At 59.6% G+C, this 22,853-nt stretch overlaps 1 protein-coding gene across 1 annotated transcript in view; it reads left to right on the forward strand.

Moving 5' to 3' along the window:
• The window catches only part of KCNQ1 (potassium voltage-gated channel subfamily Q member 1), a 255,928-nt gene that overhangs the window by 75,741 nt on the left and 157,334 nt on the right, over nucleotides 1-22,853 (forward strand). The window lies entirely within an intron of this gene.

Below are 22,853 nucleotides of genomic sequence, written 5' to 3' on the forward strand. Positions count from 1 at the left end.
CATGAGGGGCAGGGGCCACGCAGAGACCTGGTGTGAGGAGGTGCCGTCTCTGGGAAAGGCCACTGCTCCCATGTTGGGGCGCCCACAACCTTACTGGGCCCAGGCCTCGCAGGTGCACTTCTGGGGGCACGGACAGGGCTGTCAGGCCCCAAGTCTTCTGCGCCGCAGCGCACAGTGCCGCCCGCCGCCCCCGCCTGGTGCCTGCCCTGCCTGTCTCGGGCTCAGCGTCTCTGGACTTCGGTCCTGTGACCCTCAGGCCTGGCGTCCCTCACACTCATGGGTTCCAGAGCCTCGTTGAAGCTGCTGGCACTGCCGGGTGGGTGCCCCGTTTTGGGGCAGCTGCCCTGTTCAGGCGGCTCCCAGGGCCCTGCAGCATCCCTGCCGCTGGTTCCGGCCTTTGGGCCTGGCCTCGTGCCGCTGGCGTTGAAGCCGCACGTGCTGACTGCACCCTGGCCACGCCTGCGGGGTCTACCCTGGATGCGAAGGCTCCCAATCAGTGGTCCTCAGCCATTGGTCCGGGGCTCCGGCCCCTCCCAGCCCCCCGGCCCCTGCCTGTCCCTTGGGCTGCCGTTGGCCCTGCGCTCAGGGTTGGCCTCTGTGAGCGACCCTCCGAACCGTCCCTGTGACGGGCACAGTGAAGGCTCGCGTGGCCTCACCCACAGCCGCGCGGGGTTTCGGTCTCAGATTGGGAGGAAGCGGGGCTTCAGTGCGGGTCTGTGGGTGCTCCGCTCGGTGTGTGTCTGAAAGCGGCGTGTGTGGCCTCTGCTCCTGGCCGCTGCTTTATCTGGGGGGCACGTTCTAGGGTGTGCTGTGTGTGCTCTGTGCAGCGAGGGGCACGCCACTCCCGTCCGGCCGCTGGCGTGGCCGAGGTCACTGGCGGGCTCTGGAGAGGACCCTGCCCCTCTGGGCACTGAGTGCCTTGTCTCTGACTTTGTCGTTTCTCTCCAGTGAGTCAGGCTGGCAGAGGACTTTCGTTTTTCCCGCCTGCAGTCCGTTGGGATTCCCAGCCCGGAATTTGTGTCTTTCGTCGGGTGTGGAGAAAACGTGGCCTCCCCAGGCACTCGCCTCTGCTAGAACCTTCTAGACCCTCTGGCTCTGTGCTCCACCCCGTACTCACCGCCCACATTTGCATTTCACTGGCCACGTCTGTTTTCACTCCGGCGTCCTTGTTGAGGGCGGTTCCTCCCTTCCTCAGACTTTTCAACTTTGATTTTTAGGCCCATTGAACAGGCTCCGGTCACTGTCGCTGCCCACAGCTTCATTGTCTATGGTTCTGAGAAGGTCTAACGCTGTCCCTGTGGCTTCTCCTGGCCCAGGGTCATGGTGTCTCCTTTCCTTGTGGCTCTGTAAGCTTCGGTGGTGACTGGGGGGCTTTCATCTGTGGGGTTCCCATGCACCCCAATGGAGGCTGTCATCGGCGGGACTCCAGGGTGCCCCGCTCGAGGGGAAGCGTCCCTTTGTGTGCCCAGAGCGACCCAGGGAGCCGACCCAGGACGTGTGTGGTGTGGGGCCCCAGACAAGCTGTGCGGGCACCTCCCGAGTCCTGGACAGGAGCCAGCCCGAGGGTCCTTTGCTTAGACGCCAGGACACGCGCCTGTCCCCTCTCCCCGCTGTTGGCTGCGCCCGGTTTGCTCGGTTTGTTGGATCTGCGTCGCTGTTTCCCGGTGGGTGCGGCCTCTGCCGGGCCCAGTGCCCACGCGGAGCCTCGGTTTCCAGGCACCGCCTGTCCTCCCGGAGGCCTGTGGCCCCTCCGGTGGGCGAATTCCCGGGACCCCCGGTGAGACCGGCGTGCAGCCCGCTCTCCGCCGCACGTGCTCGTGGTCCTGTGAGCTGTGCAGCGTCCGCAGGAGGACCCTGTGGTGCCGCAGCGGCTTGTCAGCGGAGGGCCCCCCACGGCAGCCGGTCAGCCGACCCCGCAGGCTGCTCCTCCCCCATGCACAGGGCCCGCTGGTGGCGCTTCTGATTGGAACTTTCCTGGAAAGTCCCTGAGTCACCTGGAGAGTTTATCTTTGACACAGACCCAGAGGCTACCTGTCATGGCTGTGTCACCGTGCCTGCGGGGAGTCCCGGAAACGGGGGTCTGTCACGAGGCCCCGGGCGAGGCCCAGCGCCGGCTGCCGGGAAACCGGGACGTAGCTGCCGCGACTTCTGGGTCAAAGAAAAGGCCCTGACTCAGGACAAGAGCAGGGTCCGGGCGCCCTCCTGGCGTCTGCAGCCTGCTCTGGGGGACTTTTGGTTGAACCGTGGTGACCGTCCTCGTTGCCACCCACCAGCCGTGCTAGCCTCGGGGTCCGGCAGCCTCTGGAGCACGCGTGGGGCGATGGGGAGGGGCTGCACCCAGACCCTCGGACCCGCTCGTCAGCCCTCCCCCGAGCGGCTCAGCCCCAGTCCTGCCAACGCCCCTGGGGTGGGCGCCCGGGGCCGCCCGGGGTCGCTGCAGGAGTGTGACTGCTCCTACGTCGCATTGCGATTCTTTGTCAGCTGGTTTCTGCATGTCCAGCCGGGCACTCTGGCCGGCGGCTTCGCGTTCTTGCTGGGCCAGAGAGAACCCGCAGACGGATGGGGGCGCACAGCCGGGGGCGTGGGGGCAGCGTTCACTGTCCCCATTGGTGGTGTTCCTGGTTTCCACACTCCTCCTTTGTCAAAGGGGAGATACAGTCCCAAACTAGAGACTGTCCAGGAAAGTACTGATAACTTTAGTCCGTATCAGATCCTGTTACATGTGTTTAAAACATTTAGATTCTTGATTCATAAATTAGTATATCTCAATATAACATCACACCCAATAGTCAAATGGGAAACAATGATGAATTGTATAGAAAAGGAGAAAGTGACAAACCCACACTCAGACTTGGGGGTTCATACACCTGCCCCAGGGGCTGATGGGACGGGTGGACCAAGGGGCGGTCCGGATGCAGACCTGGGCACTGCTTTCGGCCAAGCGGCCTGAAGGACGTTTCTAGGACAGTCCTCCGCATCACGGCACAGCCCGCTGGCTCTTAGGGGCACACGGAGCCCTCACCAGGCTAGAGCGTGCTCTGACCCACAAACAGATCCCAGTGAATTTAAAATGACCCCGGAACAATCAGGCAGGTCCTCTGACCACAAAATGGAATTAAATTAAAAATCAGTAAAGATCTCCGGAAAATCTTCCATGATTTGGAAACAAAGTCATGTGCTTCAAACGGGCACAGGGTCGGAGAAGAACCAAATAGGGAAACTAGGAGAGATCTCAGCTGCACGGAAGGAAGGCGCCGCGGATCAGAGGGTGCCCCTTCTGCTAAGGCGGCGCTGGGGACAAGCAGGTGTGACCACAGGGGCAGGGCGACCCGACTCCGCCCTGAAGGGGCCGCGAAGGAACAGCAGACGAAGCCCCGAAGGAGCTGGAACCCGGTGTCAGAGGAGAAACCAGCACCCTCCCCGACGGAAGAGCGATCGGCGAAGCGAGGAGGCCCGGAGCTGACCGCTTTAGGGGTCCGGCCCGCGCTGCTTAGACACATCAGAAGGAAAGGAGAGCGGACGCGGACCCCCGGCGTCAGAAACGGGAGATGATGAGCCGAGCTCACAAGCAGGACAGAGACGGGCGGGAGCGGGACGGCAGCTAACAAGTGGGGCTGGGCGGGCGTGGGGGCACAGGGGGGCCGTGGGAAAGACGCAGTAAAACGGTGTAGTTCATTAAGAAATAAGATACGCATTAAAAAAGCGATGGTGGCACACTTCCTACAGGTATTAAGGGGACCGTAAAGGAATGGCCTACACCGTTGTCCAATTCAGGACCCCGATGACAAGGGCAAGTTTCTCGAAAGATGTGAACTACTCAGGAAATGGATAACCTCAATAGTTCCATATCCGTCAATAAAATCAAAGTTGTCGGTAAGAACTTTCCCCCAGAGTCTATCCCAGGGCCATATTCAATGGTGAATCCTGACAAACATCTAAGAAAAACAATGAAATCAATTCTGGACAGTTTCTGAACAATTGAAAGGTACTGGGAATAGTTCCAAACCCATTAGAAAGCCCTGATATGAAGACCAGCCAAAGGCATGATAAGAAGAAAGCCTACAGCCAGTATCCCTCGTGAACATTAATGCAAAAAAAAAAGGCCTAAGTCCGATATTAGCAAATCAAACGCTGGACGGAAAGGACAGCAGATGACGACCAGCTGGGGCCCGGGAATGCAACGTTAGTCGGCCCTTTCAAGACTCAGCCAGCAAACGGGCATGTTCACAAAATTCACAGAGAGAAGGAAACCCCTCGGGCTGTCTCATGGGTGCAGAGGAAGAGCACCCAGTGGCCCCTCCTCGTGAAAGCCCTCCACAGGAAGAAACAGGAGGCGTCTCGACCGGGTAAAGGTAGCCGACCAAAAGCCCGCCGCTGACGAACTCCCAGACCGCTTTCTCGGGGCGTCAGGCGCTCGTCGCTTGTACCCCACAGTGAACGGGAGACTCTGGCCGTGGCAAAAGGCCGGCGCAAGGGGCTCGGGCACCCGGGCTGGAAGGGAAGTCAAAGCCTTTATTTGCAAGCGGCGTGGTTGTCAGCGTAGAAAACCCGGGTGTCCGCAAGGCCGCTAGAGCCGGCGCGTGAGCTCCACAGGGCGGCACAGAGAAGACCCACCGGCGGAACCAACGCTCCTCCTGCGTTTGGGCGGCAGCCCGGGAACGGGCATTTTAAAAGCGCCCCTCGCAGCAGCATTGGAAATGTGAACGACGTAGAGACGGGGTCGGAACGGAGGTGGGCGCCGCACACGGGGGGCTCCGGCACAGTGCTGCTGGGGGAAATGGCCGACGATCTAAACTAAGGACACGGAGGGGCGCCCCGTGGTCGTGACTCTCTCAGCTCAACGGGGGGCTGCGGGCATTCTGGAGACAGCAACAAGCTGGCTCTTCAGTGCGCACGGAAACACCCGTGGCCTTGGACACGGAGACAGCCCTGAGAGTGGGCCAGGCCGGAGGCCGCGCGGGGCGGCGTCCCACGTGGTTTTCAGCGGGAGGGCCTGAGGGGTTCTCCCTTTAGATCTCACTTTATTTTTTATTTTTAGAGAGTGAGGGGAAGGGAGGCAGGAAGAGAAACGTCCACCTGAGAGGGAAGCGTCCGTCCGTGGCCTCTCGCAGGTGCCTCGACTGTGGGTCAAACCCGCAGCCCAGGCGTGTGCCCCGACCCGGGAGCAAGCGGGTGACCTTCCGCTTCAAGGAGTGACACCCAACCCCTGAGCCACACCGTTCAGGGCGAGACGCTTTAAAACGCACAACACCCAACTGCGCACAGCCGGGGGCACTGGCTTCCTCTCCCTCATTGACAAAGAAAACAGCCGCCAGCCGCCAGCACCGCAGTAGCCGTCCGGTGTGGCTGTCCAGGCCGGACCCGTAAACACATACGTCACGCCATTGATTTGCATCTTATTGGTCACGTCGCACAATGAGCTTGTGTCTCATTGGTTCACTCTTGGTCCCAGAAAGTCTTAGATACAAGTATAGGCCCCCTGATTTTTTAAAAAGTCACTTCGGAGCAAAAAGGGTAGGTAATTATTTTTTGTTTTGTAAATCAATCAAAATTATACCTTTTTTTGGTCAGATCAACAAAAAACTATTTTGGGGTGTGTCTGTCGCAGAATTTACCATAGTAATTAGTTTATGTGCCACAAGATGAAATAGGTTAGAAACCGCTGGCAAATGCAGACGAGGAAGTAGACCCACGGCCCAGCTCAGCGCCCGGAGGGACCACGCGTTTCTGGACGGCCGACTGCCGGCCGAGGAGCAGGAGCCGCGCACGGAGGGAGGACGGTCTCGTCCGCGGATTGTGCCGGGCGGGGGCGTCCGGGTGCCGGATGGGAGCGTCTGGCATCATGTACACAAGTTCACTCAAAATTTATCACAGACCTGACTCGAGTGCCTCAAACTTATAAAGCACAGGAAGCCATCTTTGTGACTTTGAGTTCAAGATTGGGAGGAAAAGAAGGTCAAATGATACACCTGATAGACGACCTGGGTCCAGAATGGAGGAGGGACACTCCCTGCTGAACGAGAAGAACCCAGATAAAAAGGGGCAAAAGGCTGGAGCGGATGCTTAGTGGAAAACCGATGGGTCAGCCCACAGAAGCTGCCCTCCATCGTCGGTTGTCAGGGGATGCAAATGAAATCCGTACGGCGCTCCGGCTACACAGTCGTTGTCCGGGCTGAAGCGGAGGCGCCTGGACCCAGAGCCCTCGTCCGCTCCCGGCAGCGATGGCAAGCGGGCGGCCGCCTTGGGCAAGGCTGGCACCCCCCGACACGGCCCACAGCACCCCTGCTGCACCCCAGTCCCGCTGTCGTGGGGGCCCCGGGAGAAGCGAGGGCGGGCGTCCCTGCCGGCACCAGCCAGTGGACTCGGCATCGCGGTTTTGTGAAAACTGGAAACCACCCAAAGGCCCATCAACATCTGAATCGTTTTTTTAAATGTGTAGCGTATCCATAGCATGGAAATGACTCAAAAATAAAAAGGAATAAACTATTTATGTACGTAATGGCCTGGATGAATCTCAAAATAACCGTGATGAGTGAAAGGAGCCAGATCTAGAAAGAGCACAGACTGTATTTCTATCAAACTCCGGAAACGCAGACCGGCCTGGAAGGGCAGGAAGGCCAGCGGTCTCCCGGGCGTGGCGGGGCCTGGGGCCGTTTTTCGAGGAGGTGGCCGGACCCAGGACACAAGGAGACTCGGGGAGGGGGTGGGGGGGTGGACACGCACACCCACCATGTTAGTTGAGTCAAAAGCTCCCAGATGGCATACTCAGTGTGTGTGGGTCACTCCGTCAGCTCTTTCTTCCATGAAAAAATAGATAAAATAAAAATATTTTGCAAAGCCCAAAAGATAACAGACATAATTTGGGGAAAACAGTTGCCACTCACATCAATAAAACAGAGGGCTGGTTCTCAGCGACATGTTTAAGAAGCCCTTGTAAATCATGACGAGGAAAGGCTCTAAGATATACAAACAGTTCTCTCTGAGAAGGAAATACCAGCGGGTCTTAAGAATGAAAAGACGCTGATAAGCTCGCTTACGCTCCCAGAACTACAAATTAAAGCGGTGGAATTCTTCACTTATCTGATCCCTAAGCACTAAAGAGGCCGGTAATCCCCAACGGGCGGGCAGCCCCCCCAACCCCGGCCATTCCTGTGGGAAAAATAGATGGGTCCTGCCTCCAGGGACACAAATAAGGCCGTTTCAGGGAAAATCAGAGGCGCCCCCAAACCCTTCCAGAAACGCGCCCAACACCGGCACCGCACGTGGGCCGAGTGATCCGTTCCCGGGACACCGGTGCGTGCCCTGGTTCAAGAGCAAAACCGTGGCCGGCCGGTCACCGCCGTGCCCATCGGGGAGAACGCGTCCTGGGTCTGCTCAGCTGCCATTAACGCTGACACTGTCCTCTCAGCCCTGATGAAAGCCACCCTGCCATCTGTTCCCAGAAATAACGGCGCCCGGGTTCGGGGGAGCAGGCCTTCGCTGCGCGTGTGCGAGCGCAGTGTTTACACAAGGGGTGCGGCCGCCCCTGCGTCCCGGGACAGGCCCGCGCACATGGCGGCCTTCCCCTGAAAGGCCAGAGGTCGGGCCGAGGCCACGAAGCCCTCTGAGCCTGGTACCTGTTTGCAAGGGCTGTCATCTCTTTCCTCCTCTCGGGGGGCATTCACATGTCGCGCTAAGTTGGCTCCTCGAGGGTCTCAGTGATGCTGCCCCTCGGCGGGAGCACGTTTTCTCTGAGCGGTTTTATGGTCTCTGCGTCTGCCATCTTTTTTCTTCCTCCTGGAGCTTTATAGTTTTGCTTTTCCTTTTTTCCAGCAAACTCATGAGAGATTTACGGTTTCGGAGGCATTTATCATCGTATCAGAAAGCTACTTGTTTTTTTTTGTGGCTAGTTTTGTTTTTCTATTTCACCAACTTGGGCTTTTATATCTATTAATTTCCTCTTCCTGGCTAACTTGATACTGTTTTTAAACTTAATTCAGGGGAATAGTGAGTTCATTTTTTTTTAAGTCTGCCGCCCGAAAGGCACCAAACGGTTATAAATTTTCCTCTGATCGCAGCGCTGGCTGGGACGAATAGCGAGGCCTCTGAAATATGGGCCTGTTCACGGCCGTCCCGACCGCTTTTATTTTCTGCCTGATTTTCTCTTTCATCTGGAGGTCTTTTAAGAGATGTTTTCCTACTTGTTAAGCAGTACATGTTTTATCACTGTTATTTATTTCTAATTTAACAGGCTTCCAGGGAGGGAATGTGGCCGGTCACATCTTTTTTTAACATGAAAATTTTCTTTGTGTCCAAGTAGAAGAGCAAAAGCTTTGCCTTTGCACACGTTCTGGACTTTGGTTCGGAAGATACGTATGTATTCTGTGTGTCGAGCGCGTTTTATCTGCACACACAAGACCGTGTGTGTGCCCACGCGTGCACCACCGGGGTCCGCGCTGGCCTTCCCTGCCGCCGTCACTGTTTATCACCTGCTGTCAAGTGGGAGGCCAGGAAAACGGAGCCTGCCCGTGCCACCGCGCTCCCGAGTCCTGGGGCGGCGGGCGCTGCGGTCTGTGGAGCCTCCCCTGCGGCCGGCCCCCACCCCCACCGCCCAGGGGCCGAAGCCGCTCTGCCGTTTCCCCTTCGCGGTGCCTCGGGCGCTGCATCTGCGAGATAGGGGTCCTCACACGAAGTGGTTCTGGGGTCTGCACGGAGCCTGCAGCCGGGGGGGGGGGGTCTCTGTCTTCTGCTCCGGCCCCCCCCGCCTCCCCCTGCCGAACAGCCCGCATGCCGCCTGGCCCCCGTGCCACACACGTGGCGCTGGGCTTTCTCTAAAACTTTCTCAGAATGATGTTGCCGTGTAATAATCACGAGCCTGACTCGCAGGCGTATGTAAGGGGTCTGTCTTGTGCAGCCCTCTGTTTGCTGGGCCCCTCCCCCCGTGACCTGTGCTGACGGTCGTGTGTCCCTGAGCTCGCGGCGCGCCACGGACCTCCTGCCCCAGCACACGGCAGGCGGGACCTCGGTTGCCAAGCATGCGGCCCACGGTCCACGTGCTTTTCTGCATCTCGCCTTTCCCATTCGGTAACACGTGTGACAGTCCCTCCAGGGATGTTGGGACGATCCATTCTGCACGTCACCTGCCCCCTCCAGGCCCTGCGGTGTGCCCCTGTGCTCCCTGAGGCTGGAAACCCACCTTGCTTCAGGTTTCGGATCATTTTCTGAGCGCTTCCCTGCCCCCTGCACCCTGCCCCCCTGGGTGCGAGCACCTCTGAGTCTGGGGGTCGCTCCCCGGGAGTCTGCCTTTGCTGGGGCTGTCACACCGGAAGGCCCAGCGAGGCGACTTCAGCAACAGAAATTGATCTCACCGTCCCGGGGGCTGGAGGCTGAGACCCGGGGGTCCCAGGGCTGGCCCCCACCCGAGGCCTCGCTCCTGGGCGTGCAGACGGCCGTCCTCTCCCTGAGTCCCCTCACGGTCGTCCCTCTGTGGGTGTCTGTGTCCTGATATTGTCTAGGAGGACCCACCCCAGGGACCTCACGCTAGGGGCCCATCTGCCACTGCAGCCATGTTCTGAGGTGCTGGGATTCAGGGCTTCCACGTGAACTTGGACACAGTCCGTCCGGGACACGGCACAGGTGTGGCATTTGTGCCGGAGGGTGTCGCAGGCTGCTGGGCCTCGCTGTCCCAGAGGCGGGGCTCCCTCCCTGGCACGCCCGCCGGCCGTGGGCGGGCCTCCCTGCTTCAGCACCGGTGTGTTCAGGGCCTCTGGGGGCGTCACCGGGGGTGCTGCCAGGGTCCCAGCAGCCCCAGCCCCGGGGTATGACGACTACAACGTCTCCAGATGTTGCTAAATGTCCCCTGGGTGCAGGGGAACGAAAGCTCCCCCAGCCGAGAGCCGCCGGGCTGAATCGGCACCCAGGGGTGAGAGGGCTTTGGGGGTACGAGAGAGCCACACTGAACTGCGGGGGACGCGACACGGGAGCTGTAACTCCTGCGCTGTTGACCAGGGCTGCATTCACTGGCCGTTAACATCCTACCCTGCTTGTTTAATCATCTGACTCCCTGACTGTGTTTTCATCCAACGCGTTTTTTACCCACCGGACGGCATGCCGCGCTGCGCTTCGCCCCTTGACATTTTGCTGTGTTTTCTAGAAAATGAAGGTTGTGCGATGACCAGCCCCCGTCATCCACGCGAGTCCAGCCTCATGGCTGGTCAGTGTCCCGGGCGCCAGTGGGCACCGCGGGGTCTCCGTGGCGTCCGTCCCCTTGGGGCAGGACCCGGTCCGGGGCCAGTGTGCGTCCATCACCGTGTTTCCTTATCCCCCATGAGTACAGCGCGTGTCCGTCTCTGCCTCCCGTGACACTGGCGTGTTCGGAGGCTCCCGTCCCAGCCCCTCGTGGCAGGCCCGTCTGCATCCTGGAGACAGCACCTCAGGACGTGGTGTTTTCCTCGGGGTCGGAGGCGCCTGGTGCCATCTGCCCGCGACTGCGGTGGCGTCAGTAACCGCCAGCTGCCCGGTCCTCCTGAACAGACACTGTTTTGCCTGGAAACCAGTAAACAGCCTGTGGGAGATGCTTTCCGGCCACGCAGATGTCCTGTTCCTTATCAGGAAGCATCTCCCAGGTTAGAGGCTTCTGCAACCAGGCCTTCCTGCGCTGGGCGCACGACGCACAGTTTCCAGCCCCGGAGCCTCCCCGCCCCCGACGTGCGGCACGTGTCCCGGAGCGCGGTCCCAAGGCCCGTGTTCCAGCGCCCGGATGGGTTTCTATTGATTTATTGTCTTCATGCATGTCTTGTGGATTTCTGCTATTTAGATGCTGGAATTGTCCCCGACCTGGCCAGCGGGAGCCGCATTCACGCGGGCTGGCTTCCGGGTCCTCGGGACACACTTTTTTCTGAGAATTTCCTTCTGTCCCAGCCTAAGAAGACTCAGGCGCGTTGTACAGCCACGGCGCCCAGCCCTGGAACCAGGCAGTTTTCCAAGGAGCCCCGCTTCCTTTGCAGGGGGGACGAGGAGGCCAGAAACCCACGTGTGCCCCGGGGGTGCTCGGTGCTCCTGGGACCTTTCCTCCGGGGCCCTTTCTGCGCACAGAGCCAGGGAAGGCGGTGCCTTCCGTGCCAGGCCCCATGCGCTGGCATCTGCACGTGCAGCGGACATGCACGCGGGGACACCTGCGTCTGGCCGGGGCCTCGGCTCCTGCTCGGCCCCACCTGGGCCCCTCCCGGTCCGCCGGCCCCTCTGTCCCCAGCCGCACACCCAGCGCCGCTCAGGTACCTGCTCAGCTGCGGTGTCATCGCCACCACTCGGCCCTTGGGCGCTGGCCCGCGTCTGCCCAGGCCTGTCACGTGAAGGGTGTCCAGCCGCTGTGGCTCGTCTTGTCAGCCCCCCTGCGCGCCCTCTCCGGTTGGTGTGGCTGTGACGCGCGTCTGAGCAGAAGCTGGCACACTCCATTTTTACCTCCTTTCGTGAACCACCACCTTAGAGAGGGGTCCTCGCATTCTGTACACTCGCCGGTTCTCAGCGTCCTCTCAGGGACCTGCGGGCGTGTGCCCTCGTCACCCCCGTGCCGCCGCGGGGTCCCCGTTCCCGCTCAGCCCCGGCGCGTCCTGGCCCGCGCTCCAGTGGCCCCCGCCGACTCCCCCCCGCCCCGCTCTGGGCAGTTCCTAGAGCAGAGTCCTCCAAAACGGAACCTTCCCTCTCTCGCGCGTCCGTCAGCTTGATTCCGAGGTTCATCCACATCAGAGCGTAAAGGTATCGCCCAAGGCACTTCCTCGTGAGGACGGGACCGCTCGGGCTCACCGCCCGCGCGCTCGGGGTGCTGGCGTTGCTGTTCCTGCCTGTGGGCTGTCACGGTGCGACGTGGCTGTCACGCAGCTGTCATTCCTCTCGGCGGGAACCTGACTCACGTGGCACGTCTGGGGCTTGCCAAACCGCCACGCTTTTCCAAAACGGGCGTGCCATTCTCCGTGCCCTCCCGCGGCCTCCCACGCCCCTGCCCACGTCTGCTGACGCCCGCCTTGTCCCAGCCACCCCCGCAGGGGTGAACGGCCATCGCGTCTGGCACGGGTCCGCGTCCCCCGACCGACACATAGCACTGAGGACACGTCCACGTGCCGACTGGCCGGTCGTGACCTGGGATGAGCCGTCTATTCAGGCTCCTTATCTGGTTTTAAACATTCGACACGGCAGTTGTAGACCTTCGTGTGCAACCCTAAGAAATGACGCAGGGAGGGGGTCCCTGCGTCCCTCCCACGTCCCCCCAGGCGTGACGTCTGACAAGGGATTGCAGGGCCACAGCCAGGGCCCCGGCCCAGGACACCGCGTGAGGACCCCGCCTGCAGCCGCGCCACCGCCCTCCGCGTCCGTGGCCGCTGACAGGGCTCCAATGCTGCAGCTCTGTCACCTCTAGAACGTTCTGTAAGTGCGCTCCCAGAGCACGCGACGCCTGGGATGGGCGCTTCGGACTCAGCGTAATCCTCTTAGACCCACACCGGCTGTCGTACGGCCGCTGGCCGGTTCTCGGGGCTGAGGACGCCGCCGTGCGGGGGGCGCGCCATGGAACGGGCCACGCGCGAACTGCCCAGGGTTCCGCTGGGTCCTCACACGCCGCAGTCAGCTGAATAAGCCCCCAAAGCACCCAGGTCCCGATACGGTGGTGACGTCTGGTGGCAGAGGGCGGTGCAGATGGACTTCAGCGAAGGATCTAGAGGTACAGAGGTCACCCCAGGTTATCCTGCGTGTCCCCATAAGGCGGCTGAGGGCCATGTGATCAAGAAGAGAAGGTGACCCCCCACCGGCAGCCAGGGGAGAAGACGCGACAAGGTGAGAGAGAGCCGTGAGCCGAGGGCGCAGGGTTCCCGGGGGAGCGGCAGGGAGGGTGCTCCCCAGGGGCCCCCACAAGAAGCCACCCTGCAGGGACCAGCCATGCCCTCAGGCTCATGTTGGACTGCCGGCCTCGACGGGAGAAGAGTGCGCTCCTGCTGCGGAGAGCCGCCACGTGTGCGGGGGTCTGCAGCGCGGTGGGCGCTCGCCCGCGGGAGAGGTGGGTCCCCGCGTCCACACCCGGCGGCCGGTTTCGCTTGGCAGAAGCTGCCGGGCTTGTCGCGGGTGGCTGTGGCGTTCTGCGTTGCCTCCCACAGCGCGCGAGGGGCCCGTGTCTCTGTGTCCCGCGGGTGCCCGGCGTTGGCACTTCTGTTCACGTCCCCCGCCATGGCAGGTGCATGGCGGCAAATCCTCTGTGGCTTCCCTGCGCGTCTTCCCATCGGCGCAGGGACCCGGGCATCTTGCTCTGCGGTGGCCCTTCGCGTGCCCGGCCGGGGAGGTGCTTGTCCCTGTCCCCGCCCGCTTTCCAGCGGGGCGGTTTTTCCCAGTGTGGCCCGTTGAGGAGCCTTTATGCGTCTGGGTTCCGGTCCTGGCTCAGACACGGGCAGTTTGCGAGTGTCTTCACCCACAGGGGAGGCGGGTGTAGCTCTCTCTTCATCCGCTCAACACGTTCCTCACAGGGCGAGGACTTTTAATTCCGACCGAGCCCAGGGTTTTCTTCCTACAGGCAGCACTTCACCATCAGGCTGCCTGATCCCAGCTCCTGGGTGTTTTCTCCCCCCGTTTTTTGGGCCCCCAGCTTTACTGAGAGAGCGCACAGGCACCGAGCCATCCGCCCGTGGCGAATGTGCGATTCGGGGGTGGGTGACATGTCCCTGGAGCTGTGCAGGCACCCGCGCCGTTAACTGTCCAATGGGGTCATCGCCCCCCAAACAACCCAGGGCCCTTTAGTGCCCCCCAGCCCCAGGCAGCCGCCCATCTGCTCTGTCCCGCTGGGCCGGCCCGTGCCTGGCCGTTCCGTAAGGACGAACTCAGGTGCCGCGTGGCCGCCTGTGCCAGCCCCCTCTCAGCGTGAGGCTTTCTACGCGGAGCCGTGGCGCGCGTGTCCCGGAGCCTCTCATCTTTTTATAGCTGGGGAGCGTCCCGTTGCTGGGTCGACCGTGCATTATTGCTCTGTTAGGCCTCCGGTGGCTCCCGCCTCTGGGCTGCGAGGAAGACGCCGCCTCGCCCAGGTGTGCGGGAGTTCCTGTGCGGGGACCGGAGGTTCCCTTTCCCTGCGGGACGGGGCGCCAGGCCCCACGCTCGCTCTGTGGGTGCCATCTGCAGGAACGAGCCCTGTTTTCCAAAGCGAGCGTGCAGCCCCTCGTGCCCCCCACGGTGCACGCACACCCCGGCTCCCGCGTCCCAGCCCGTCTGCCCTTCCGAACGTCGTCCTGTGGCGTCGTGACGGGGGCCGCACGCACGCGCGTTGTGGTTTCGGTCGCCTCTCCCTGTGACTGACAACGTGAAGCACTTTTGCACGTTCCTACTGAAATCTTTTGTTTGAGGAAAAGTCTGTTCTGACCCGTCATCATTTTGAAAACCTGGGATATCTGTCTTTTCCCGTTTTTGAGTTGCGAGCATCCGTCCCGGGTCCTGGCCACGGCCCCCTCAGACGTGAGACGTTTTCTCCCGACCCCAGGTGGCCTTTCCGTGCTGACTGCGTCCTTCGTGCGGGAGCCCTGCTCTTGGACGTGGTCCCACTCGTTTATTTCTGCTTTTGGTGCCGGATTCGAAAACCCGCCATCAAGGCCGACGCCGGGGAGCTCACGGCCATCGTTTTCTTCTGGGCTTTGCGGCGTCAGGTCTTACGCGCAGACCTTCAGGGGCTTCGAGTTCATGTCTGTGTCTGGTGTGAGACCATGCCCGCGCGTGCCCTTCCCCCGCACGCGGCCGGCCGCTTTTCCAACGCCATCTTTTTTAGAGGGCCGACCTTTGATCTGCGTGGCGTAAACAGGGATGGGAGGCGGGGGGCGGGGGTGGAAGGTGCTGCCAGGTGGCAGCAGGTGGGTCCCACTTCACGACAAGCGTGGCAGGCCCAGCACGGTGTCCGCCGGCTCACTCCCCACCGGCGGCGCTGCTGGCAGCCATTCGGGGGAGCGGCAGACGGAGGGGGAATCGTCCACCTGGGTCCCTCCATCTCCCAGTGACTGAACGTCATCCCAGCAGCGGTGACTGCCCCGCACGTCAGGGTTGCTCGTAGCCGCGCGATGCCCGACCCCGTGCCCAGCGGCAGGGCGTTCCCTGCGAGTCTGGGAGTTGTGGGAAGGAGACAGGAACCCTGGGCATGTCGCCGGGGCATGCTGGCCAGCACGCAATACCCGCGGCGTGTCCCCGACAGCCCGAGCCTGGTTTTCTCATTTAGGGACATGCGGCCCGGCCCTCAGCAGCCTTTCCTGAGGTCACGTGGCCGGCAAGCGTAAACGCAGGGTCTGAGCACAGCCTGGCCCTCGCGTCTGGGAGACCGAGATAAGGAAGTCGGGTTTTATGAGGCAGGCGGAGGACAGCCGCTGAAGGGCTCACGCTGGGGAGGGACGGGAGACAAAGGGCTTTTGAATAAAGTTCCCAATCTCGACTTCGCCACCTTTTCATGTGGCTGAGCTCGGCCGCAGCCCGTGGCCCCGGAGAGGGAAGGGCGGCGGCCTTGGGAGAGTCTCCGGTGGGCCTCACAGTCTTTCGGGGTGTTCAGCTAAGCCTGCTGCTACCAGGATCTAAGCTCCTTGCTCAGAGGGGGGCAGGATCTCAGACAGAGATGTCCAAATGGGGGGTTCCCCTAAAGACCAGGAGCAAGAGGATCGGCCATCTGTCCATGGTTGGCCTCTGGATTGGGGGATCCCGGCACCCACAGATGAGTCCTTCGGTGTTACCTGGGACGGCCCGAGGCCCTGAACTGCCGGCCGCACCGGTCACATGTGTGCGGTCAGAACCTGCTGTGTCCACCCCCAGCGCCCCGGTCTGTCCTTGGCTCCGTGGTCATGGCTCGCTCGGCCATATAGGCAAACGTTTCTTTCTGGGCCCTCAATTCTGTCCCGCTGGCCTGCGTGTTTGTCAGCGCCAGCCTGTTTTCGCGACTATATCTTTGTATCATAGTTTGAAATCAGGGCGCGTGATGCCTGGCTTAACCCTTGAGTGCCACGTGTAATTTGAAATTTGGATCAACGTGAGAGAAAATTATATCACTATATAACCTGAGGTACAAAAAAAAAGAGAACAAAACTAAATACGAATTATTCCGTTGTTTACATTTGTAGCCGTCGAAAAAGGGCCGCTGGGAGCGATGCTGGCGCTTCTGGGAAAACCTGTCAGCGTCACGCACAGCGACGCTGGCGCTCAGAGGGCTCGTACTTCAGAAGATTTTTGCATCTCTGTTTATGGGGCTTTCCTGGTTTGTAGTTTTCTCTATTTGTACTGTCTTTGGTTTTCAGGGGAATCCTATTTTCATAAAATGAATTGGAAAGGAGTCCCCCCGCTTCCGTTTTTCTGGAAGGTGTCGTGTGGCATTATCGTTACTTCTCCTCCAGACGTCGGAGAGGAAGCCCCGGCAGAGCCAGTCAGGCCTGAACAGTCGCCCTTGGGGTCTTCCCCCCCCCCCCCCAGTCTTAGCTTTTGAGTCCTCTTGTGGGCACGCGCACAGGCGCCACCGGTGACGTCACCGCAGAGCCCGTCCTCCTTTCTGCAGCACCAGCGCTGGCCTCTGAGGTCCCCGACAACCCTCGTCCTGTGCCTGCGCCCCTGTCCCCGTGTCCCCGAGGTGGCTGCTTCTCACGTGGGCCGCGGCGTGCCGTCTGTCTGCGTGGCCCAGGGGCTCACAGAGCAGGCCAGAGCCAGCTGTGTCACCGCCGCCCCCAAGACGGGTCCTGAACCGAACACAGAGGCGACACCCGCCGTGGTCGCCTCATTCTGGCAAGTCCCTCCCGGATTTCTGCCTCAGGTGCCGCTGCCTTCCCAGGGCACAGGACGCAATGACCGTTTGCTTCCGCTGATGTCGCCAGCGGGTCACAAGCTCCCTGGTCCAATAGGGACTGTGTCGTTCACGAGTGCAGCCGATCCTCAAGCAGCCAGGGAGGCAGAGCGGGGACTTTTAATCACAAACGTAACCTCCTTAGCAGCTGTGGCGCTACAGGTTCACGTCACCCACGTTCTCAGTGACAGTGTAGGACTGTGGGACGCGGTCCCTTGTTCCTCTCCGGGTGTCTGCGGTGTTTCCGAGTCCGAAGTTTTGTGTCGTTTTCTTACTCGGGGCCCTGGTGTGCGGTGATCCAAATAAGCGTTTGTCCCAATCCGCTGGTCTCCGTGACTTCCTTCCTGCCAGCCTCGCCCCAACCACGGTCATCTGCGGGCGTGAACCCCGGCACCGCGTCCTGCTGCTGCTCTGACGGGGTTCGCGCGCGACCAATTCTGTTCCCCGTCGTCGGAGAATGTTTCCCTTCCGTTCCTGAGATATATGTCCGCCGGCGACAGAATTCACAGCTGACAATTCTTTAAGCATTTGGAACATGCGAGGCCCCTTCCGGCTGGTCTCCAGGGTTCCTGGCGAGGAAATCGCTGTCATTCGCACGAGCGCGTCTCCGCCGGAAACATGCCGTTGCGCTTCCTTCAAAACCGCTTGTGTTTGGTTTCCCAGAGTTCGGGACACATCTTGGCGCAGACTCCTCTGGGCTCCCGCTTCCCACCCACTCAGCTCCTTGACCCTGCAGGGCAGTGTCTCCCACCAGCGAGCACGTGCTTTAACGTCAAGCTGGTGTGTCCGTGGGCTCGTCTGTCCGCTCTTCAGGTCCGTCCGCTCTGTTTGCTCTGGTGTTGGCTGCGTGTATTTTGTTACAGTTTTTATAGTTGTTGCTTTTTATTCCTTCCTGAAGACGTGACGCTTCAGTCACGATCAATGTCCCGCGTCGTCGCCAGTCACATGGCTTGTCTCAGGGCCTTTTTGGTCTCCTGTTCAGCTTGGCTGTGGGCCTCCCTCGCCTTCAGTGTCTGCACGACGCCCGCCTCCATCCCTGTTCTCTAACCTGTTTGTGCCTGCGGGTACGTGGCACACGTATGGTGGGGCGCAGACACCTGGCCCCTGTCCCCGGCGTCCTGGCAATGCCTGCTCCCTCAGTGAGTGTCCGACTTGCTGATAGGGAATAAGTTACCGGTGAGGCGGGACTCACCGTGGCTCCTGGCCGTTCGTTCCCTGGGTGCCTCGGCTCGCCCTCGGTCCTCCTGCGCCGTTCCCGTCTGCCGCACGTTGCATAGATGTTTTGAGGGCGCTGTTCAGATTCCTGTGTCTTATTAAAATAAGTTTTCTTATTTCTAGTTATATTCTTAGCAGTATGATCTGGGGGTGACAGCACGCATCTTAGCCGAAAACAATCTGCCTCAGGCCAGCGCAGCACACTCTCTCCACATCCCCTGCCTCCCCTTCTCTCCTCTGCTCGGGGGACGGGTCGCACACGGTGTGACCATCCCACAGGCCGCGGGGCCTTTGCTCGCTCTCCCTCGGTGTCCCTTCCGTCCTGAGGAGCGACTCGCCTCTGCGGGCCCAGGGTTAGGTCCGCTGGTTCTCGCTCCTGCCAGCTCGGACCCGCTGGCGAGGCCTCTCGCTCCCCGCCCGCGTTTTCGTGCGCTTCCCCCCAGGACGGCTGCTCGTGTTGTTTTTATCCTACACGCCTCTTTACGGGTGGTCCCCACGCAGTGGGCCGCTGTCACCGTGCTCGCCTTCCATCCTCCCCACGCGGGCCTGCTCGTCCCTGGATGCGTGTGTGCCAGCTGCTCTCCCAGCGCGGCCCACGGGGGAGAACACTGGGCCCTGCAGGGACCCTTTCGGTGCCATGACCTCTTCCTGGGCGCAGGCCACACGCCCCGGTTCATCGCAGTCTCCCGGTGTTTGGGTAAAAGCGGGTCTCTCTGCGTGATACAGGAAGTCTGCGTCCCGGTCGCCCTCTGAACCGGGCCGACAGCTCGGTCGCTTTGCTTGCTGATGGACACGGCACCACCTCCGGCTCCGTCATGTGTCGCCCGAGGCGTGTGGCCACGGGGGTCTCTGCCCGAGCTGAAGACCCGTTTGTGTGTGGTTTGTTTTCGAAGCCTGGCTCCCCAGGTGTCCGCCCTGGACCCACCCAGCCCAGGGGCCACAAGGACCGGTTGGAAGTTCCCGCCGAAACGTGTGGAGCCAGGGAGGCCACTGCCGTGTCTTCCGGCGGGCTGCGTGTGAGCGGCGACAGCCCGTGTCCTGGCAGTGACAGGTGTCTCCTGCCCTTCCCTCCTCACACGGGGTCTCGCAGTGGCCGTGGATGAGGCACTCATGGACTCCTCTGGCCTCTCTGCAGCGTGTGCAGCCTTCCAGGGCTCCGGAGGCCCTTCCAAACACCCTGCCGGTCTATCGCCTGTCCCCACCAGGACGGCAGCCCTCAGTGGCCGTGATGTTGGCCTCACCCAGTGCTCGCCATGGAGCCCGCTGTGGCGTGTGGGGTTTCCACGGAGCCCCAGAGTGGGTTGGCCCTTGGCTGGCACTGAACTGAAGGGCCTCAGGGCGGCTGGGCCACCAGGCTGGGCCGGGGGGGTGGGGGCAGCCCCAGGTTAAATCGCCACGGGCTCTGCTGTGCTCCCCAAGTTTTAGGAGTTTTCATGAACAGACACCGTTCACTGTTTTATGCCTTTGGTTCATTTCTGGAGCTCTTAAAGGGGTGGCTTTTCCACAGTTTTGTCCAGGTTTATTGTTACTTGCTAAGGAGTTTGGCCCCGGACCCCATTACAGAGACGGCCCTCGTTGTGTGGGCCGAGCGTACCTTTAAAAAATATTTTATGTAGTTTTAGAGAGAGGGGGAGGGGGAAAGAGAGGGAGAGAAACAACCACGTGTGGTTGCCTTTCATGCGCCCCCAACTGGGGACCTGGCCCGCAACCCAGGCGTGTGCCCTGACTGGGGATCGAACCGGCGACCCTTTGGTTCAACGGCCGGCGCTCTGTCCCCTGAGCCGCACCCGCCAGGGCCCAAGCGGACTTCTCGTGCAGATGGAGCATCGCCGTACCTCCAGAGTCAAAAGCAGACACACAGACACCACGGCCCTTCCACCAGCCTCTGCCCGCCCCTCAGCAGCGGAGACCGGTGTTTCCCTGCGTTTATTATCTGCGGAATTCTGTGTTTACTTTTTCATCAGACACGCGTGATTATTTTCTCGTGTCCCCCCTTTAGTACCAGAGGTGCGTTATTCTATCTGCGCCCTTTTGTGTCTTGCTTTTCCCGCCTAACGGGGTTGCCCAGAAGTCACTCAGCTTCCCTTCCTAGAGCCTTCTCCTCCTTTCCCACCGTTGCGCACGGCTCCCTGGTGTGTGTGTGTGTGTGTGTGTGTGTGTGCGCGCGCGTGCGCTCTGGTCTCCCAGCCGGCCTCTGCGCTGGGACATGCGGGCAGGTCCCCAAGGGTCACACTTTTCTCAGGGGCCAGGGATCTGCTTCTTTTCCCATGTTTGGAAACTGCACACAAGGCCACACTGAGTAACCTTAGGCATTTTCTGCATATTTCGGGGGGTGTATCCTCCAGGTAAATTCCAAGAAGTGGAATCGCTAGGTGGAAACAGAAACGCACATTCAGCTCTGTTAAATATTGCCGGCCCCTCCCCGGGGACAGGGCCTCTCTGCAGCCACCGCCGTGGGGGCTGTTTGCACAGACTCAGCAAAGGAATGTTATCAGGATCTTGAATTTTTGTTGATCTGATAGGAGAAAAATATGCTCTCAAGTTGGCTTTTGCGTGCGTTTGTCTTTTTTTGAGAGAAATTGTCATCTCTTTCAAAGTCGCAGGGCCACGGGTATGAATCACTTCCTGAGCTGTTTCTGTGTTCCTGCCTCTACTTCATGCCATACGGATACTTGCGCCCTGCGTGTCCGCTCGTTCTGTTACGTGGGAACCGTCAGCTGCCCGCTGCTGGTCCCTGCTGCCGGGGGTTCCTCCCGCTTGGCCAAATGCCTTTCGGTTTTGCCGAAGGTGTTTTCTCCTATGCGGAAGGCTTACTTATGGAACTTGTAGTCAAATGTAGCGGCCTCTTATCCCACGCAGGTTTTGAGTCATTGTCAGGGAGCCTTTCCTCTGCTGAGTGTGCAGGGGAACATACTCCTGTTTTCCTCTAGTGTCTGTGTGGCCGTATCCGGGGAGCTCCCGTCCCACATGCATTTCCCCAAAAGCATTTATTAGCTACGACCGGTGGCTCCTGGGGGGTGATCATTGTTTCTCCTTCAACCTAACACACGGGGCTGTTGAGGACTTCTGCACTAGCGTTCATAAATAATATCGGTATTTCGTTTCCTTTTTCTGCTCTACCTTTATCAGGTTCATATATCAATTTACACTTGCTTATAAAAAGTATCCGGAAGGCTCCCTTCACTGTCTGTGCTGAAACAATACATGTAAGTTAGGCCTCTCTGGTCTCTAGAAGGTTTGGGGAGAACTCCCCATGAAAGCTACCAGACGTGGCTCTTTTCTTCAGGGTGGCTCCTTGGTAAATTCTTGCTTATTTTAATTTTGTTTTGGAAATTAGTGTGTTGAGACTCTTAATTTCTACTGAGATCAACTTACTTAAACTGCATTTTGCAAGGATATTATCCATTGTATCCACGGTTTACAAATTTTTTGCATATAAGTGTACCAAGTTGCCTGTTAGGAATTTTAGAAGTTCCTTCCCAATGAGTTAGTTCCTAGTTCCTTCTTTTGTATATTGGAGCTTCCTCCCTTCTCCTTCATTAAAGAGCAGTTTGTCTGTTTTAGTTTTTCAAATAACCAGGGTTTTGATTTTTTTAAATTAGTCTATTTTCCTGCTTTGTGCCTCATTAATTTCTGCTTTTATCTTTGTGATTTCCTTCCGTGTGCTTCCTTTTGATTCACTGAACTTTTTCCAGCTTTGTGAATCGGCCATTTGTGTTACTTTGTTGACCGGGCAGTGAGACCTCTAGGTGTGCGTTCCAGTGAGGACCTTCTCTGTTGTGACCCTTTCCGGCACATGCACACACCACACACACACGCACACACCACACGTGCCGCACATGCGCGCACACACCACACATACCGCACGCGCACACACACCCCTACACTACATACATGCACACACACGAACACACCACACGTACTGCACGTGCGCACACACACCACACACACCACATACACGCACACACCACACGTACCGCACACACCACACACACACACCACACATACCGCACGCGCACACACCCCCCACACTACATACACGCACACACCACACGCACACACCACATACTGCACGTGCGCACACACCACACGCACACCACATACACGCACACACCACACACACACACCACACATACTGCACGCGCGCGCACACACACACCGCACACACACACACACATCACACACACACCCGTGTGGATTATATTCTTCACACCCTTTACTTCCGCGCTGACTTGGTGCCCATCAGTGTACCACCTGAAAGTGAAGGTCAGCCCCCCTATTGGTTGGCACGTCCCCTGAATACCCAGCCATTTCGGTTTTCTGTAAGTGCTGGCTGCGGTCTTAGTTGCAATTATGGAGAGTTGTTATGACCTTGTTATGAAATGTGGCTTTTAGCAAATAAAGTTTCCCTGCGTGTCTCATTTCCTGCGCTTCGGCCTTTACTGTCTGGCCCCCGATACGGGAACCATAACCCCTGCTTTGCCGGCGTTTCCATTCGCCTGGGAAGCCTTTCTCTAGTTCAGTGTTTCCAGCCATCCAGTTGCTGAACTTTAGACGTCTGTTGTGTTTTGTTTTTCACTGCCTAGAGTTGGATTTTATTTGCTGAACCCATGTGAATATAATTTTCTTTTAAGAGGCACGTTTTTATTCCTATTTAGTAACAGCCGACAGGTTCGGTTCTGGTTCCTTGACGTGATCAGATGTGGCAGCGGCCCCTGCACCGCGTCGCAGACTCTGCTGCCCGAGCCTGTGGCACTCCGCTGGGCGCTCACGGGCACTTCCTCCTCGCGGATCCCCCCGTGTTGCCAGTTTTGAGTGGCCTCTTCTCCTACGT

The sequence above is a fragment of the Furipterus horrens genome, unplaced genomic scaffold (assembly GCF_987537825.1).
Source record: "Furipterus horrens unplaced genomic scaffold, mFurHor1.1.pri manual_scaffold_2, whole genome shotgun sequence".
NCBI classification, from domain to species: Eukaryota; Metazoa; Chordata; class Mammalia; order Chiroptera; family Furipteridae; genus Furipterus; species Furipterus horrens.